Below are 18,722 nucleotides of genomic sequence, written 5' to 3' on the forward strand. Positions count from 1 at the left end.
CTATCAGAAACGTCACCCAGACCTCTGGGCAGGCATAGACCAGAGCCTACAGTTTATCTGCTATTGATCTACACATGCAGGGGGGCTCTCTATAATAGCTATACCTTTTAACGGGCCACACCTGCTCCAAGGCTACTCTTAATGGTGGTCAAGCTGTGTAGAAGATCAGGGCCCTGTCACGATGCAGAATTACTGAGCAATGTACTGCTGCTAAACGTATTTTAGACAACTACAAAAATTCAGTTCAAATGTACGCTATTTTTATATTAATAGGCTTTATTTCGCCATGATTGAAATGAAAAGTTCATACTTGTTCCGTTGACTGACAACAGAAACTGAAAAATATGTAAATTGAAGAACTATACTGTACGGAGCTGTGACAAGCTGTCACTCAGCAGAGTAACTTGCTGTGTGTGTGGCCCAGTCACAGTTGAGGGCTGTGTCTTAAAAGGCTGAGGGTCATGACATGTCGTAACAAGGTATTTGACGAGCTGGGCAGTGGTTTGTGAGAGCTGTGTGGAGGCAATCCCAGCCCACTTTTTCTTCAGTATTTTAAGTGCAGCTCCTTAAAGAAGACAACTTAATATAGCCGATCAAAGCTTTTGACAATGAAATAAGGATTACGTCAGCTGTCACACTCCTGACAAGATGCTCGCTGTGAATGTACGGTGTAGAGTATAAATGGTATAGACTTGCTCATGCACTATAGGTACATGGCCACAACCCTCTGCGCACTCCCACTATATGGACTTTGTGTGCTTCTTCATTGCTCTTCTCCATGCCTGTTGTTGTTCTTTTTCATCTTAGTCTGGTTAAATCCATGGCTAAATCACCACCACAGTGTCTCTTTCTACTTTGAAAAAAGGAAAGGTTGACACAGAAAACTGGAAATTCAACAGTGAATGGACAGAGAAGTATTTGTCACTGTGAAGCCTGTGAGTTTTTTGCTGCCATAACTGTATATCAGTGTGAGGCAAAAACCTAAATTGGTAAAGTAATTAGTAACTAAAGTTATTAGATAAATGTAGTGGAGTAAAAAAGTAGAATATCACCCACTGAACTGTGGTGGAGTAGAAGTATAAAGTAGCATGAAAACAAAATACAAGACTCTAAGATAAATATACTTTGATATACCATTAACATCAATGCCTTAAATTATAACGTGACTGTGGCAGTGGGGTGTGGTTAAGGTGTCGACTGCTGGAGGAGAGGGAGGAGTGGCTCGGCCGGTGATCAGACAGCTGGACAGAATCAGGTAATCAGTCAGCTATATAAGCACGTTTGTAACCTGGTTCTGTCTCTTGCAGTAGACTGGGTCCTAAGGGAGGACCAGAGCGGGGACCAAACAAAGAGGCAGCAGACACCGGACCACGGCCGTCAGAGGGACGGCCGCTCGTCCGTACAGCGTAAAAGATGTTGAGTCACGTTTGGGGGGAGAGAAGAAGTGGGAAATAAACGGTTAACCGCTGACAAACGCTGTGTCTCTCATTTCCGTCTGTCCTGTGAGCAGGGAGGCTCACAGTCCGGTTTCAGCAGTCATGTGTGGACAGGAAAACCAAGAAAAACCTCAATTTCTTGTTGACATTGTTTGACGTCACACTGTGCGACGGTAAACAGTCGTTGTTGTATTCATGGAGATGTGTGGAGCACTCTAGACGTGACTCAACGTCTTTTACGCTGTACGGACGAGCGGCCGTCCCTCTGACGGCCGTGGTCCGGTGTCTGCTGCCTCTTTGTTCGGTCCCCGCTCTGGTCCTCCCTTAGGACCCAGTCTACTGCAAGAGACCAAACCAGGTTACAAACGTGCTTATATAGCTGACTGATTACCTGATTCTGTCCAGCTGTCCGATCACCGGCCGAGCCACTCCTCCCTCTCCTCCAGCAGTCGACACCTTAACCACACCCCACTGCCACAGTGACATAAATTTTATGTGATGCTTGATGCTTACGACCATACCGTACAGCCCTACTGTGAATGACGCACATTTTTGTTGGTTGTCAACTGAACAAAGGGCGATGAAGAAGATATTAGTGTTCATGTTCAGATGTTTCACTCTGGACAGACGTCTCTTCAAAAGTAACCTGGAAACACTGTGTGGACGCAAATAGTTTTCACAGTATTTTAAGATCTAGACAGCTTAATGCAAACATAGTCTGCTTTATCTGGATGCCCTCAGTTCTGGCACTTTAACAGAAATAAAAAAAAGTGCAGCTCTAGGCTTTTTTAGCAGCGAATTGTTTTCACTAATTTGCCCTTACATTAATTATTTCTGTAAATGAATTAACAGATCTCAAACCAAACTGTAAAATTAATTTGATGTCAAAGATAACAATACAGCTAACAACTCAGAAAGGCTATATCCATGTATCTCAGTAAGGTCGCACTCACACTGTCAATCCGTACCATGCCCAAACAGGTTCCACAAGTAAAGTCTAGTTCATTTGACCAGTGTGAGTGCAAGCGTACCGCGCCTAGCTGCAGCACGCTTGCCGTCCACGGACCATTTGGGAGAGGTGGGCTTTTGTAAAGCACGTTTGCACATGTACGAGCACGAGGGTGCGCACATGTACGAGCAAGAGGCATAAGGCGGCTCTGACGTCATTTTATGTGCGCCTGTTCGGACATATAAAAAAAAAAAAAAAAGATGGACCATGCCGGTATGGTACAGACGGACAGTGTGAGTGCGCCCTAAGTAAAACTGTATTAAACCCATTTAGATTGTCCATGACTTGACAACTTCTACTGAATTTGCAAATGCATAGGCATGTGTCCACCAACTCATAATGAATGCCGGCTGTAGCATCAGGAGAAGTAGTGTGTTAAAGGGACAAAGATGAATTAACTGAATGAAATAAGATTAGCAGATTCCTCTGAACTGATGAATGTAGATTAAAGAGAACGCAAATACAACAATCTCTCAACTGAAATAAACAAAACTGCTCCAACTAAATATAGAGTTGATGTAGAACCAAATGGCTCATAGTTAAAAGCTGATAGGAAATTATATATTTTTTAAGTCATACCTGTATGTTACATAGCAGCTTGTATTGTGCAGCAGTTGTACAATAAATGGTGTGTGGAGGAAAAGAGTTGCCAGCTTACTTAAATTTCCAGCATGCCTCACACAGCACCAGTGAACGGAACATTTTTCAACACCCGAGGCATTAGCCATGTCTTAAAATGTCTTAAATGTGTCTCCGTGTCTCTGACTAAGGCAGGGAAGATGACTGTTTGCTAGGATTAAACGGTATCAAATGGTGCCTTTGGTTGCAACAAAAAAGTTATTGTCTTACACAAACCAAAGCACCATGCATGCCACACAAAGACTATGTTCTCACTGGAGGTCTTACTGCACAATTCCGATTTATTGCTCAAATACAATTTTTTTGTTTGTCTGTTCACATTACGTCTTTAAATGTGGCCTGTCTACGGATTGCTGTGTGAACAGCTGATGCTCCTGAAGTGCGCAGTTGATCATTAATAACATTACGCCACAACAGTGTTTACGGAAAAATGAACATGGCAACGGCAGTCAGTATGGTAGGACTTTTTTGCTTAATGCTAAAAACAGTGTGTGGCAGCAGCCCAAATACTAATGAGGTCTAAAACTTCACTCTCCCTCCACTGGCCACCTGCTTTACTGCTGTCCTCCATGTTTGTTTTGTTTGTTCCTGGCTCCTGCCTGTGGTATACTTTTTTTTCCCAATCAAATTTGTTTGTCATTCATATCCAAAGCAGTGTAGCGCGGGTCAGAAATACGTCAAAGTTGCATTAAACGCGACCTGGCTGTTCAGATTGCGGTCACATTCAAAAAGATCCGATACCACATAGAACCACATTTAAAAGTGGCCTAATTCTGATTTGAAAATGTCAGATTTAATGCAACTTGTGCTGTTCACACGGTCAGAAGCAAATCAGATATGAGTCACATATGAAAAAAATCAGATTCAGGTCACTTGCAGTGTGAACGTAGCCAAAATGTATCCATGACCATTTATTAATGCCAATGTCCATGGTGTGCACAATGTCACCATCTAGTTGAGAGAATCCAGTCCAACTGACACCTGCCGATTAGCCTACGTAAAGCAATTGTTCTTTTCATGAGACCTGGAGCCATCAGAGATACTGAAAACAAAAATATGAGGGCTAGCATTAATGTTCACACCGTGATGTCTTGTCCCTGGTTGTTTTCTTTTAAGAATGTGAGATACTTATGACCAGCCACAACACCGACACTTGCGTTGTGTTCACTTCATGAGTCTGTGTGTGTCATTGGGGTAAAATGTGGTCTTGGAGACACCTACTGTAGAAGGAATTACCACAGAGGCAGCTATACTGACACTTTGCTGGGTGTCACAACCATGCAAGATGCAGTCCTGAAACTTTACAGATGTGTATTTGAGATCAAAATGAAGGCCGAGGCACTGGAAGTAGTCGGGTGGAAAGTAGGGAAGGGTCCATTGCCCCACCCACTTAAAGCCTTACATCGAACATGTTTCTCCTGTTTAAGCAGAAATCAGCTAGGCATGTTTACGCAAAGGTGAGATGTTATCCAATCAACAAAAGTGTTGGGGCATAAAATGTTCTCAATTTCTCTTTCCTCATTTGACATTTTCACAAGTTGTTTGGGAAACAAATTCAATTTAACAGTTGGACCGTGTCCAGATGTGTCCAATAGCTGCTCCAAACGAAATTAGGGAATTAATCCAATGAGTTTTAAACTCCACAGCACATGGGCTTTATGTACAAAGCCATTAGGGCCGCGATGAGACGTACATAGACACAAAGCAGGCAAACACACAAACACATGACCCTACATTCCTTCAAGATCAATGGAAACAATCAATTAATTCAGCCCTGAAAGAGGTTCTCTTTAAAACAGTTTAACTAGATAATAAAAGAATGTTCTATGGCATTCATTTTCTGTATATATATATATATATATATATATTTTTTTTTTTACAAACTGCTCTATTCCTTAAATTGAGCATGGTGCCTGAGATCTTTAAGCCCAGTATTGTCAACCGATTGTAGCGATAAAAATTAAAATAAAGGAAAAATAAATAATAAAAAAACTAAATTATATCATGTTCAGTATCAGTCATTTGCTGACAATTAAAAAAAAATTAAAATCAAATAAATAGCTATATGATACCACCCCAAGCATCGCTTTCTGCATTATACGTTCTGTAAAAAAATACAGAAATTCATATCAGAAACCATATACACTCATACTGACACCAATTTGTCTGTGAGAGGCAAACATATGGAGACCAAAATATATCAGTCTGAATACCGGATATTTCAGTATATTGTCATGTGTTTGAAGAAAACTCACAGGTGATTTGATTTGAGATTTCAGTGTGAATCCCAGGACAAATGTTCAATGACTTTAATACAGGTCAGAATTTATAACCGCTGCGTGTGTGCGTGTGTGTGTGTGTGTGTGTGTGTGTGTGTGTGTGTGTGTGTGTGTGTGTGTGTGTGTGTGTGTGTGTGAGTCTCAGAGTGCCTACGGTAAGAGGTTGAGCTCCTATTTAGTCCCAGTGGGTCACACAGTACTCTGTATTTTTAGAGCAAGCTGGTATTAATAGAGCCAGAGAGCCCTGGGAAGTCGGGGCCAACAGTGAGAACAAAATGCAATGCCAAGTCCAAAAAACAGATGCCACAGTGCTGCTCTGTGGATCAACACCAGTAAACACTGTGGCCAAAGTGTTTAACAGTACTGATGAATGAATAATGTGTATGACGCAGGAGAGCAGGCAGTTACACAGAGACGCACAGTTGAGACTTTTTTTGACATCAGCTAGTTAACAAACTGCATTTGAGCATGGCGCCAGTCGAATAGCCTCAGAGAAGGAAAATAAGTTGAATGTGCTTGGCCACTTTGTTGTCCAACTTATGACGAGGTCACAGCTAACACAACATGTATGACTGTTGACGATATAAATCCTGTGTGAAGGACTATTCTTGAGTTAAAACATATCCTTGCGGGGTCTACCAAGTCCTCCTTCAGTTTTTTATCAATTATTATGGTAATCTAACAGGACAGCAACTTCCAACATTCATGTCAAGTTCAGGACATTTGTTGGAGCTCCTTTATCAAGGTTCAACAGCATCACAAACGGATTATAATGAAAGTTATCAGCCATAAAAGATGTATTATGAAACACTTGAGGAACTTTTGTTTATGCATCAGGCACCAAAACATCAAATTATACACAACACTGTTGGGGAGTGCTGCTGGAATATTACAGTGATTTCTCCAGAGGCTGTGGACCACATGACTGATAAGATGTAACAAAATGTTTTTAAAGTATAGTCCTATCACGTCTAAACATTTTCTCGCCACCTAAGGCATAGATTTCACTCAACCACATCATGAAGATGTTCAATATATTTCCATACGGAATCTGTCTGAATGTCGAGCCGTCATTCTCCAGAATGATTGCACGCGTATACTGTATTTTCCAACAAATCGAAATCTAGTTGTACTTTCAAGAAGAATTCACTTTGGACTTGAAGCAAGCTCAGTATTACACACAAAAACCTGACTTGTTAGAAGATTTCTGACAAACTAATTTATTTTTACTTTATTAATTACTACTTACTAACAATATTTTTGTACATTTTTTTATTTTTCCTTTTTCACTTTCCACTACATTGTTGTTTATTTAAATAAAGCTTAAAAACTTACATCATTTGCTTTTTGTTACTTACATCACTATTCCATTGATATAGGTATTAATGGAAACACCTTTTTCACTGTGCTAAAGAATTTTTGTGTGTCACCAAACATTGATTATCCTTAGCTCAAGTGATGCTACCTAAAAATGTTAAGTTATCAAAACCTGCTCAAGTGACGCACACAACTCGCCTCTAATGGGGATTTCCTCGCTTGATTTTATGTTACACACATGTAATGTGGGGTATGTGGCTGGTGTAATGACTCCCTTCATGTCCACATACAAAAGGTTCAACTAACCCACAACTGTCACCTTTACCACCACTTTTGGAAATCATGGCCGTCGTGTTCTCCGGGCCAAAGAGGAAAAGGACCATTCAGATTGTTATCCGCGCAAAGTTCCAAAGCCAGCATCTGTGATGGTGTGGGGGTGTGTTAGTGCCCATGGCATCATGGGTAAGTTGCACATCTGTGAAGGCACTATTGATGCTGAAAGGTACATACAGGTTTTGGAGCAACATATGCTGCAGTGTCTTTTTCAGGGACATCCCTGCTTATTTCAGAAAGACAACGCCAAGACACATTCTGCAAGTGTCACAACAGCATGGCTTCACAGTAAAAGAGTGCGGGTTCCAGACCGGCCTGCCTGCAGTCCAGACCTGTCTACCACTGAAAACGTGTGGCGCATTATGAAGTGCAAAATACAACAACGAAGACCCCGGACTGTTGAGCAACTGAAGTTGTATATCAAGCAAGAATGGGGAAGAATTCCACCTACAAAGCTTCAACAAATAGTGTCCTCAGTTCCCAAATGCTTATTGTGAAGAGGAAAGGTGATGTAACACAGTGGAAAACATGTCCCTGTCCCAGCTTTGCAATGTGTTGCAGGCATCCAATTCAAATTGAGTGACTATTTGCAAAAAATAACAATAAAGTTTATCAGTTTGAACATTAAATATCTTGTCTTTGTAGCTTATTCACTTGAATTGGATTTGCTAATCATTGTTTTCTGTTTTTATTTACGTTTTACCCAATGTCCCAACTTCATTGGAATTGGGGTTGTAGATTAAATGAATGGTTCTCCTGATGTGTGAGACACACGCACACATGCACGCACACATGCACGCACACATGCACGCACACATGCACGCACACATGCACGCACACATGCACGCACCCATAACTATTCCACAAGTACCTTTCAATTTGAAAAGATCATTATAATCTTAAATCAAAGCCTTTCTGCGCATCACATTCTCCACCCCCAGAGCACAGAGCAGACGGACTGAATAACTGATCAAATCATCATCGTTTGTAGAAATCCAGGATAAAACATAAGCATTAAAGAATGTCGGAAAAGAATGTTAGTGGTTTTTAATCTTCTAATTGGGAGTATATTCAGCCTAATCAAGTGCAACCTTAGTTGTAAAACAGTTTTACAAAGTAGCTCAGCCATGACATTGGCGCTCTGAGTGCACTGAAAAAATAGCTGCACACACAGACGTATTTGTTGAAGGTAGCTTTTCCAGCGGTGTGTGTTCAGGTGTGCACTTAACTGCCCTCACCGGTAGCAGACACGCTATGATGGTCGGATGTAGGTTGTTTGTCTCCCCAGGTTGTTTGTGGGATGAACGCGCTGTATTAATCACAGCAGCAATGTTGACATCACTGCATTTTCTTTTGTTTGTGACCTCACTGCTGTGGCCACCAAACAATATGCGCTTTCTAACCTCCACCTTAGCAGTAGCTCAGTCAATAGGTGACTTGGCTGGGAACCGTAGGGTCGCCGGTCAGAGTCCCTGTGTGGACCATGAGTGGGTGTGGACTGGTGGCTGGAGAGGTGCCAGTTCATCTCCTGGGCACTACAGAGGTGCTGTTGAGCAAGGCACCGAACCCCCAACTGCTCGGGGTGCCAATCCATTTGGCAGCCCCCTCGCTGCACCCCAATTGCTGTCAGAAACATTCCTTTTCTTGGTCTTCCCCCGCGAACACCACTGATCAGCAGGCTAATTTCTATGCATTAATATTCATGTTGTGCTTTGCATTCACTATTCATGGTTGAATGCGGGCGTGTAGAGGGCGGGATATAAGGCTGATCTACGTTTGCACATTTCCCGGTGGACTGTGATTTATAAAAGGGAAGATTGTCTGCAGGTGTGATCAGTGAACAGTTGGGTTTTTTTGCGCAGGCAAGTTACGGCTTTTGAGCGCACTTACACTTTTAGTATAGATCCAATACACTGTTTTATAAATGAGACCCGTGTTGTTGATGCTGCCAGTGTGAATGCCTCTTGAGGCAGTAAGATTCATAACTCATAATTTAATAGGAGAGAGAAGACTACATTTGTATGCTGTAAGAGGCTGTAAGCAAGTAAAGGACACAACTGGAACTTGTTCAAAAGTCTTGCAGGCGGGAAAAAAAAGGAACTGAACGTTTAGCATTTTTGGTCAAAGCACTGGAGCGGGCCTGCTAAGAGTGTAACAGGCGGGGAAACCCTGTTCATGGATTATTGACCACATTCAGCCCTATCTATTTCTTCCTTTTCACAGTCCTTGCCATAACATTTTTCTCTTGCCTCCCCCCTTTTCTTCAATCACACGCTTGTTTTTCTGCAGCCTGGTGCTGTAGGAATGCAACTTCAGTTTACAAGCATAACAAGAGGTTACTGCAGGTCACCATCCATTTCAATAAACATCTAAAATGAAAAGGATTATCTATCATGTTAAAACTTTGATTAAAAAAAAGAAAAGAAAAGAGGCATTTTTACTTTTGGGGAAGTTAATCCATAAACCCTGTTTAGTCTGTGATCTGCAGAGCTGCCTTCACTGCACTCACAATTCTCAGTCAGCTTATAGTACTTGTTGGGGGTATAACTGCAGTGCATTGTGGGACAGTACACAGGTGACAGCCAATAAAAAAAAATCTGCACACTAGGGGGGTTGTAGCAGGTTGCTGTGGCAACAAAACATGTCACAGGGCTGAGTAAATAAAGGCTAACCTGTAGGCGATGTGCAGAGAGAAGGGCTTGCAGCAGAGGAAAGGCCACCGAAAAAAAGGAAAAGTGAGACATTTGTGAAGATCTCAAAGCATTGTTGTCTTTTGATGCGACCGGCCTCACTAAACAGTGATGACAAAAGAGATGACCTAAGATGCCCCTTCCTTTTTACACGGAGGGAAGACATTATGAACTGTACAAAAAAGTACCAATCGAAGCAGAGGAGGAAAAATGTTGTTTTACCTCCAACGTTACATGCATCCTTTTTTTCATTGTGATTGAAATCATCCTGATTGTTGTTTCCGGGTCAAGTCCCTAAATGTACACGCGCCAACGCATTTAATCCGAACAGCTGAGTTTTAATCAAAAAACAACTTTTCCACAGAGGTCCAGTTCAGCTTCGACGCTACCATTTTTGGGGAGAGAAGAAACCTGATGATATAAGAGTAGCATATGCATGTCTCTTTTGGAGGATAGCAGAGCCATTACATAGTGTGTGTGTAAGTGTATGTGTAAGTGTGTGTGTGTGTGTGTGTGTGTGTGTGTGTGTGTGTGTGTGTGTGTGTGTGTGTGTGTGTGTGTGTGTGTGTGTGTGTGTGTGTGTGTGTGTGTGTGTGTGTGTGTGTGTGTAGTAAGAGACGAAGAATGCAGTATAACAGTGAATTATATCAAGTGAATGAATAGCAGTTTGCAGTTTTGTGCACTAATATACAGTATGCTAGAGCTCCTCAAGACCAAGGGAGGTTTCCCGTGTTGTTTCGCAGTTGCTAAGTGGAGTTTGGGGTATGGGTTCATTTCAATCGGTTTGGGCCTATTTATCCTAATTGATTGTTTAAATTGGGCATTTTCATTCTGTTTTAAACTGATTATAATCATAACAGAAAATCTGATCTGTATGTGCTACAATCATGTTACATAACATATATGGAAATATGGGCAATTTACACATGATTTATTGGCAATTCCAGACAAATACTAGCTGAGTTTATATGGACCATAATAATATACTTTGTGCACGTCATAAAAACAAATTGTGGTTAAATGCTTTGGGGCGAGTAAACTAACATTTTATTGGATCCCTTTATTTAGCATCTATGTAAACAGTTATGTTGGAACCTTTAATCAGAAGGATTTCAGTCAAGTTGAAAAAATATTGTCCATGTACCCACAGCTACTGATAGATACCTCAGTTGGCTGAAAATCAAGTGGTTACAATACTGTATGCACCTAGTTCAGGATTTTGCCTCAGCTCAGGGACAGGGAAGTACTCGGCTCATTTTGTACAGAGGGTCAAGGGTTGTATCCTTTCCAACACATTCTGGGAAAAAAGCCAACTAGAGCAAGGAAAAGGACCAAACTGCAGCCTCAGAACAGACAGAAGACAGGCATTATGGCACAGAAAGTAGACTGGTGGACAGATGCCATTCAGTGCCAAACTGAATACACACCTACGAGTCTTCCCAAGAGCGGATGCCCAATCAGTCCAATCGGATACAGAGTCTTGGATTTTTCCCTCAGGCCAAAGATCATCATCATTAAAAATGTGTGTAAGAATGTACTCCACACATCAAGAATGTTATTTTTAACCAATTTACCAAGTAGAACAGCAAATGTCAAAATTGACAAAGTTGCATTTAACCTAGACATGTCCCACCCTACTCAGGACTCAGGACCTACTAAGTCATAACCGAAGAGAAAGTGATGAAGGTAAATGAAGAAAGGTAGGTGTAAAGTAATGATGCGAGCTGTGAGAAACTTAAGATGGAGAAGGGTTGAAAGAAAGCCAAAGAAAGAGAAAAATTCACCTGATTTAAACAAGCATGCTTGTAATTATTGCAATGGACATAAACAAGGTGGGAAATTACCTCCGGATCTTCAAAGTGTTTGCACATGTTTGGCCTTTGCTGGCTTATTTACAATATAACAGAAACTCTGTTAAGTAACCGACTGTAAATTGAAAGTGGTGTTCTTTTCTAAAAACATATTTGTTGGATAAAATAGGGCATTTCAGAGTGTGTGTAAACAACAGGCGTCAAGACACTTCCGGGTGACAGAACTCAAGCAGCTTCCACTGACCTGAAGCTGACCAGCCGGCTACTGTACACGGTGTTACACAGTTAAAAAGGAAAATGTGTTGTGTCTGGGGTTGCGCCGCCTGATATACAGCAAAATGTGCAGGGTTTTATCAATTTCATTCAGAAAAAATTAATTTATTCAGCGGGACCTGTGGGCAAGGAGGTTAAAGCGAGATGACATAGTCAAAAGTAGGAGTGCTGCAGAGAAGACCGACAGACTGCCTGGTGGAGGAGGAGCCTCTTCTAATGGGGCAGACTGGGAACCAAACCTCCATCATCATGTTTGTGGAGACATTTCTCCACAGATAACAGTTACGTGTCTCCAGTCGGGCAGTTTCCGGCTAAATCCTATCAAACTTTCTGTTTGTAACCTACAAACATAAATGATGGTGTAATGTTTAGAGTTAATTTAATGGTGTTAAACTAAAGTCTATTTCTTATCTTTCTAACCATTTTGTTAGGCCTAATTTATCTTTGTGTTTACAAGAGTGGTCAAAAGAACGCCAACACCGGTGAACTAGCCGTGTGCTCCTCTCAGCCGTAGTCGGACACCCCGATCTCCTCGCCGTAAAGCGGAGCTGCTGGTCGTCCAAATTGATATCAATGCTGTCAAAACATCCGGGATCATACTTCAGTCCTTCACAATAAAATGACATGCTTTAAAAGCTCCAAAAGATACCGTTATTTAATAAAAAAAGTAATTTTTAATGTAAACCACCACCTCAGACCTCAGGCTGAGCGTCACCCAAATGTTCTTACTGCTTTCTCTCATCCACGTCAATTTTGTTAACTAATTTGACATGTAAATACCCATGAACAAATATGAAATTTCACTTGTAGATTCTTAGAAGTGTGTAGATAAATTCTACTTCCACTTCGGTGCAGATCACCCAGTGATTCAAGCCATTTACTCTGGTTAAATGACACGGGAGGGCTTGTTTACAAGTGTTGCCATCGGAGAACGCTCTGGCTTTTGCCACCTGGAAGAACAAATATTATTGTTGTGACGTCATGGTGAATTGTCGTATATGCGAGTGTCTTCGAATTGTTAATATTGCATACCAACTCTAAGTAATATGATTATAAAAGCACAGGACAAGAAAGCTTAAGAGGATAGAGGTGGTGAATCCCACTTAAAGCGTGTTTGTTTGTGCGTTTGTATGTAAGGGCGCACTCACACTGTCCTTCCGCACCGGGCCAAAACAGGTTTTTCGGGTCAAGCCTAGTGCGTTTGACCAGTGTGAGTGCACCCGCTCCGCGCATAACTGCGGCCAGCTGGCCGTCCACGGCCTGGCTGAGAAAGGTGGGCTTTTGTAAAGCACGTTTGCACATGTACGAGCACGAGCGTGCGCACGTGTACGAGCATGACGCCTACGGCGGTTCTGACGTAATTTATGTGCGCCTGTTCGGACATAGAAAATAGAAGGACGGACCATGCGCGGACATTCAACAACAACAACAATGGCGGCGAAAGGTTCACGTTGGTGTGATGCGGAGGTGGAGTGTTTACTGCAGATTTGGTTGGATGAAAATATTCAAAAAAGTCGACAAGACGCACAAAAACTCTGCGGTCTATGGAAAGATTTGTAAACAAAGCAACGCATCGCGATGACGTCAATCAATGCGTGTGACGTGTTACGACGTGATGACGTATGGACAGGCAAGAAGCATTTGCGCGAGGCCCAGGCAGTGTGAGTACAAACAGGCCTGGGGCGCGGGGGGAAAGGGAGGGGGGGACATGTACCCTAAAGCCCGGGGCGCGGTGCGAAAGGACAGTGTGAGTGCGCCCAAATACAATCTGCATCACACACTGCTTAAAGGGAATAATGGTATCCACTGTTGAAGTCACACAGAGCGCCACAAAGCCCACACACGAATAAAATACTATTGTGCATTCATACAGCAGGCAGTGCGAGGCAACATTTGAAGAGTTCAACATTCACCAGGAAGTAACTTGCATGAATTTAAATGTTTGTTTTGACACTCCAACAGCAGCTTCCCTCACTGTTCTCTAGAATTTTTAAGATTCAAACCGGTAACAGACAAACTCCACCCTTCACCTACAGAGGTCCTGCACAGTCAGTAATCACCACAATGTGTCAGTTTCAAGCATGTTTAGCCCTGTTAATGGTTATATGAATGACAATGCCAGCTGCTCTGTTCAAAACACTGAGGTTGTTTGGGTGTAAGAAGCACCACTAGACCTTAAAGGGCCTCTAATGGGGCCTTTAATATACAATATATATATATATATATATATATATGCTTTTTAATTAAAGGATTATTCTACTAGTTCTTAATGTGTGTATAAGTGTGATTTTTGCGTCCCAGCCTGCAGTTTTAGCCAAAGAATACACACTGCACAATTATGAATCAAAACCTGCTTGACCACTCTGAAGCCGTTTGGAGCAGATTAGTCTGAACGTGTAATAAATGCATGCATAGCAGAATCCTCAAAATGATTTTAAGATAAGGCGATGAAAATCCAACTGATAATGTGTTCTAGTAGTCTCCTAGTCAGACCTAGAGTTGGACAATTAATCACTTTTTTTATTTTGGATAAAAACTTTGGCTTCCAATCATTAGAAAACAAGATAAAACGATAACTGTGCAACATTCTGTTTTACAATGACACTCTTGTCTTGTTTTGTGTTATAAATCCAGCACACCGCTTTCCTTCACAGTGGCGCACTGAGTTTCTGACTGGAATATGTTTTCAGTAGGTTGCTACAACATTGATTATCTGATTTAGTTATGATGCATTATTTATTTAAACATTTGTATATTTACATATAATGTATTTCATGTATTTTTTCATTTATTATTTTACTTTGTTTTCCGGTATAATTATATTTAAAAAGGTCGAGAAAATCAAAGAAAATTATGAAGACTTCAAAAACAAAAGTTCAATAAATGCATGATGTTTCCAAAGTCAATGAGTAATTGTGCTAAATGGCACTAACCCGACCTATCTGCGCTAGAGAAAAGTCTGACTGCACCATTGTCATTCTAGGATAGGGGGGAAAAAAGGTTCTTGAAACCAGTCACAATCACCTTGGGCACGCTAAACCCCAGATGCAGCGACGATGCCCTTGCAAAATGCCTAGCTGAGGTAGTGGAGGAGGAGGAGAATGCCATCTGACAGGCAGCCAATGGCAGGCTTTATACTAACAGTCTACATCCGGCGAGTCAAACTAATAATACAGTGATTCAAAATACTACTGGAAGCTAAGTATTTGGATGTATATCAGTCACCTTAAAATGCAATGTGACGTGCAGTCACAGAAAGCAGGATATTCTCTACATCCTTTACGAGAGTGTTTATTATCTCAAACATGAAAAATGCGATGCTACCTCTCAGTTCCCACGTTTGTTCACAGAACAGCTTTTAGCTTAACTAGTTTTGTAATATTGTTAAAAAGCTTTGATGATTGGTTGGATCAGATCAAAGCTAAGGCATCATGGTAAAAGAGGAATGTGGGCTCGTTGGTCACCAAGCCTGTGATCACTCCCACAGTTGGTTTCATATCTGCTAAAGTTCATGTTGATGCGTTTTCCTGTTTGAGTCATCTAGTTGAATGCAGACGAATTCAAACTTGTAAACAAAAGTCACACAAACCCACACATAACTTATGTATTGGACATTTGGACATTTATGGCAATATTATGGGAGTGATGAGAAAATCAGGATTAATTTCCCTGTAACTGTAACCATGTCGGATACACTAATGCGCTCTTTACTAAATCATACATTTTCTGTTGTTCACATTAGCTTCAAATGTGAAGAAATATCTTAATAATAATAAGCATCCACTGAGACTCAATTTGTTACACATGGCCTTTCAAGCATAAGAAAGTGCAGACGAACAGAGGTGAACATCTGCCCTCTTGCAGTGTACAACATCTGAGGGGTAAATCTCTATTATACATTCTCGCTTCAGCATTCAGCACCACCCTTTTGCTTGTGAAGGGACCAAGACTCGCATGCTCACAAAGTCTAGTGTATTAGTATATGTATTTGGTACACATCAGAGTTCGAATGACCGAACAAACTAACGTTAAAGAGCCAGAACAGACCGTCTGGTGTGACTAAATATATTAATGCAATTTGAAAGGTTGAGGATCAGCAGCAGTGTAGACAGAGTACTTTTGTCTGCAAAGACTGCATGCAAAAATATGCAAAAGATAAGCACAGAGAAAGGCACAAAACCACAACAGATGATGGGACATTAATGTGAAGCAAAATGCAAGTGCTGCAATGTTAGGTTGAAATTTTAGGGATTAGACTGGGGCCTTGCTTTTTTTCACTGGGCCTACGGAGTCCAGTAGTGTCTTCGCATGTTCTGTCGCGTGGAAACGTTCTCAATATCACATTATTCTTTCATAGCTCACCTTAGCAGCGCTGCCTGTAACTCACCCCAAAGTTCTCAGATCACCTAACCAGATAAGAAACACTTTGTCAGCAGCTCACCAAATCTGTCTCTGCTTGCACTGAAGCAGTCCGTGTGGACGTGCAGTCGCTGCCACATGCGCACACGTTCAAATCAACTCTGGACTTTTCATTCACACCCAGAATGTGTCAATCAACACTGGGGGCGTCAATGCATGCAGGCTAACGTTTGCTCGTCTCTACAAATATACACATATTACCCTTCTTGTTATGACAGCGAGACTGGTTCATCCTCACTTGTTCTACCATGTTTAATCCAAGCAAACTGTGCAGAAGTGTACACATTTGATTAAAAATTATCAGTTTGTAAAGTGCTGAGGACTGAATGGACTATAAACACATGTGGTCTATTCTGCCCCTTCATAGGCTAGACTAACCCTTCCATCATTATCCACTACATCCTAAATTCTAGTGATCCTGAAGGACAAAATACAAGCAAAACCATAAAATAAAAATTGCCTACAGGTGGACTGTCCTTTATTTTTTTTTTAAGTCAGAATAAAGATGCTCTGAACTCAGATATTTCACTTCCAGTGGAAAGCAACGCAGTGTAATGTAGCCCTGAAAGACAATTCGGATCAAGTTGCAAACTCTGTTAGGTGCTATATATAGCTCACCAGGATATTGTAGATACACAAACAGCATGAAGCGCCTGTCCACACACTCTAACACACACACAGGCTGTGTAGCAAAGGAGAGAAGCTGTATCTCTCTATGAACAGGTTCAAGTGCAGTATTATCACACCATATTCAACAGGCTTTAGGGTCATGGGTGTACACACACACACACACACACACACACACACACACACACACACACACACACACACACACACACACACACACACACACACACACACACACACACACACACACACACACACACACACACACACACACACACACACACACACACACACACACACACACACACACACACACACACACAAGATTGAGGAAGAAAGAGACAGGAGAAAATGGTGCGAGAAACAGCACTTTGCATGGTGTATGACAGCATTTAGCTTTAATTATTACAATTTTTGTGGTGAGGACTATATCGACACATCATATATTTTGACAACCAACTAAACAAACGGAACGTTTTGGTTACCAGGTAAACGTAGCGTGACGTCCAGCTACACATAGTGTGCTTTAATGTGTGTGACTGGATCACAGCTGGGCAGGAGATGCCTATTAAAAACGAATATGTATTTTCTACATTAAAGCTGAGGTTGACCGCGGTAACAGTAACGCGGCAGTGTTAAGCAGCGGCAGTATTACAGCATGTCGTTCTCCACATGCCCGGGCTGAGCCTGTGTTGAAGTGACAGGTACTGTAGCGTTATCGTTACGCAGTCTGTCACCCTGCTCAACACGGTTTAGCCGCTTAGCACGAAACCATTCAAATGCTGCTTTGGCTGCATCTGTCACATTAGCTTCCCGACAGGCTAATATTGGTCATTTCCACACTAAGGTTTTACATGTTCTCATCGGCACGTGAAAACGTAAAGCTGAGCAAGCACCGCACTCTGGTGAGGAGAATGTAAGGACACATGCCCCTGGTGTGAACCCCGGCGCTCCTGAGTGGAGACCTGCTGCGCCAGCCAGCTCCACGGGCTAACTTAGCATGCTAATTCACGTCTCCGCTAGGCTACTTGCTTGTATACTGACGTTGCCGTAGCACACATCTGCAAGCGAACCAGTGCTAGCTAACGGGATTTGAACTTTGTTATTGGCTCGCTAGCGACGCGAAGACTTCATAAAAAGAAGACAAAGTTATACGAGTCAACACGTTAGGCACACAGCTCGGAAACAGGCGAACAGCTAGCACCTCTGGGCATTGGCAGTGTTTTGAAATGCTGTGTACTCTACCTGGTGCGTGAGATCAGAAGAGGCCGATGTCAGGACTGACGGCCAGTCGACATTCCCCGGAGTGGCCGTCGCCGCCACTGCTTGCTCCGCTCGCCGTATCACTGCGCAAGATGGTCCCGATGCCGATGTTTGATAAGAAAGGAGCTGGTGCAGTTTGACGGGAGGTTGAGATGGTGATAAATAACACGGCGTGTCTAGGTGGAAGTTTCGGTTGAAATCAGGGGACGCGTCACCTTGCAGCGGTTCATGACTCTCACTATTCAAGATGTAGAAGGGCAGGACGTTGCATTTCTCTGCGAGTCCATATCACTCCCAGCCGCTGACAATAATTAGTATGGCCACACGGGCATCCGTATGTCACTAAAGGATACTGATATGTCATACTGGACCTCTGTGTGGGCTGATTTGTATAAGGGTTAGGCTATATGAATGACAGTTACTTCAAAAATATGATATTAATATTTGTAATACTTTCAGATGATGATGTCAACACCCTGAAATGTGTTTGTTTTTGTATTTCAGGCTTAAAATGTACTGTAGGTGCCCTTCCTTAAATTTGGGAGAATATTTCAATTTAAATTTCAGATATAAGGTGTTTTATTTCCCTTTAATTGGGCTTATCAGTAAATCACCCCTTCCACATT

The 18,722-nt window shown here is 41.9% G+C and overlaps 1 protein-coding gene across 2 annotated transcripts in view; it reads right to left on the bottom strand.

Moving 5' to 3' along the window:
• Window positions 1-18,370, bottom strand: part of bcl9l (bcl9 like) — a 35,069-nt gene extending 16,699 nt beyond the window's left edge. For both annotated transcript variants that reach the window (XM_083914675.1, XM_083914676.1), the window contains exon 1: window positions 18,079-18,370. The gene's annotated coding sequence lies outside the window, so the exon portion shown is untranslated. The remainder of the gene's footprint in view (window positions 1-18,078) is intronic.
• Between the last annotated feature and the right edge of the window lie 352 nt (window positions 18,371-18,722).

Source organism: Echiichthys vipera, assembly GCF_963691815.1.
Source record: "Echiichthys vipera genome assembly, chromosome: 5".
In the NCBI taxonomy this organism is placed as follows: domain Eukaryota; kingdom Metazoa; phylum Chordata; class Actinopteri; order Perciformes; family Trachinidae; genus Echiichthys; species Echiichthys vipera.